Raw genomic sequence first — 2,458 nt, forward strand, 5'->3', positions numbered from 1 at the left:
ATCGGGGAGTACGTAGACACTTCCAAAAAGAAAACACTACAAGTCAAGTATTTTGGTAAAATCGTGTTTAGCGTTTAATTACGTCATAAGCATGACGTCGGGAGCCCCATGCCCATTATCCAAAATAGGAACGGGCACACTTTCCATAATAATGTTCCGATTGTTTTAAATGCTTCGTTAACTTGTTGAAAGCAGCTTCTTTCATACACATCCATAACTCAAGCAGTAGATTGGCGGGTCCTCTGCGGTGTGATTTGTTCTTCTTTTCAGTCAGAAGTCGACCGTCTTTGTCTATCCTTCTTTTCAGTGTATGTTGCTCTCTTGTAACATTTCTGATCTTCGGCGGCTATGTGACCTATTTGTATTGCAAGTGACGTTCAGCCCATGCAAAAAGTAAACTTTAAAAGCATAACACTGATTTGAAAAATATTATTATATATTTAACGAGTATGGTATAAAGCCGGAGAGTGATAGAAGAATCACCATGAGATATTATAATATGATGATTACTGAGGAGCAAAAGTACTCACTTTGTTGTAACTGGCGTCTTTCTTTATGGTAGTTTCAGTTGTTGAAAAGAGTGATAGGCTTACGTTAATATACATATAACGGGAGCAGATGCAAGAGTTTTGGTCAGCTATAGCTGACAAGACCTAGGCTGCTGATAATAGTTCTTATTCAAGTAAATCCAAATGAACATTTTCAGTTGGAACCAAATCAAACTGTAGTGAGCGCGGGAATCATAAATAAAGAAAAAGTAGAAACTACTAACGTGTCCAAAAGAAAAAAAATATGAAAAGAAATAAACAAAAAACAAATATTATATAATGAAACATTTAATCAAACAAAACTGTTAAGGAAAATGCGATAAGGATATTTCTATCATTGATTGTGATATAACCCAGGTAGAAAAAGTAGTAGTAGTAGTAGTAGTAGTAGTAGTAGTAGTAGTAGTAGTAGTAGTAGTAGTAGTAGTAGTAGTAGTAGGAGCAGCAGCAGCAGCAGCAGCAGCAGCAACAGCAGCAGCAGCAGCAGCAGCAGCAGCAGCAGCAGCAGCAGCAGCAGCAGCAGCAGCAGCAGCAGCAGCAATAGTAGCAGTAGTAGTAGTAGCAGTAGTAGTAGTAGTAGTAGTAGTAGTAGTAGTAGTTGTAGTAGTAGTTGTAGTAGTAGTTGTAGTAGTAGTAGTAGTTGTAGTAGTAGTAGTAGTTGTTATTGTTGTTGTTGCTGCTGCTGTTGTTGCTGTTTTTGTTGTTGTTGTTATTGTTGTTGTAGTTGTTGTTGTTGTAGTTGTTGTTGTTGTTGTTGTTGTCGTTATTGTTGCTGTTGTTATTTTTGTCGCTGCAGTTACAATTCGCCTTGAATGTGATTTGAGAGAGGTGGCTATCTGAGGTCTTTTCAATCCCATCCCCCTCCCAAAAAAGCCCCAAAATCCCACAAAATCTTAAATGTGCTGCTTTAAACATCCATAAGAAATATTATAATAAGAAAGCATCCATAAGAAATCACATCTGTTCCAAAAGTAAAGCTAACCTAAAAGTAAAAGAAGTCATTTGTAAACATAATACTGGAATCACATTGATCGAATACACACTGCTGGGGATTCTGGGGATTCGTGTGTAGACATTGGTACCACAGTCGGTACATGCACACATACACCCTTTATAGGGAAATTACTTGACCTACTAACAAACGTCCGGGCTTTTTCCATTCTCAGTATGATCACAATTGGGTCACATAACACATCATTGGCGAAAGAAGCTTTTATTAACTTTAACAAATTTCGAGGATATGGCATTGAATTAACAGTTACGTTTTGGTCTAAACTCAATGGCCAAGACAAAGATTCTGTATAACAAGATGGTTCACTCCTCTCTTTTTGAACCAATTTTAAAAAATGTGCTCAAAATCTGGTGGCACGCTTTGAGAACAGAGTTACCCTACTTGTGTGGAAAAAAATCTATGTGAAACTATCAAGTTTTTGTACAAACTAAAATAATTACAATTTCGGAATAACGCCTTTTTAAATGGTTACGCTGACAAAAATCCTCCTCAGATGAAAGAGGCAACTTTTTCTTCGTTTAATTTGGCTTTAGAACGAGAGGCAAAAGGTCATTAAAATAAAATATACCCTAAACTCCGCACTGACATAACCGGGACAGCTATTACATGTATCATTCTTCTTCTGGAGGAACGAAAGAGAGCCTAAAAACAAAAAACTGAAGCGACATCTAAACCAATGCCGACACTTTTTGGTGGAGTGAACTATCTAGTTACGTACAATCTTTGGTCAAGATGAAAAAAATCAGCATACGTTAAGGCAAGAAAGGCAAAAGGTGATTATGTTGACGGTCTTACTTATTGATAACATGTGTTGTTTGCACATTGACACATTTTATTTTTCATTTTCCTTTCTTTCTCCTCCCTCTCTTTGTCCACCCTTTTCTCTCCCCCCCCTCCC

Source organism: Aplysia californica, unplaced genomic scaffold, assembly GCF_000002075.1.
Source record: "Aplysia californica isolate F4 #8 unplaced genomic scaffold, AplCal3.0 scaffold00816, whole genome shotgun sequence".
NCBI lineage: Eukaryota > Metazoa > Mollusca > Gastropoda > Aplysiida > Aplysiidae > Aplysia > Aplysia californica.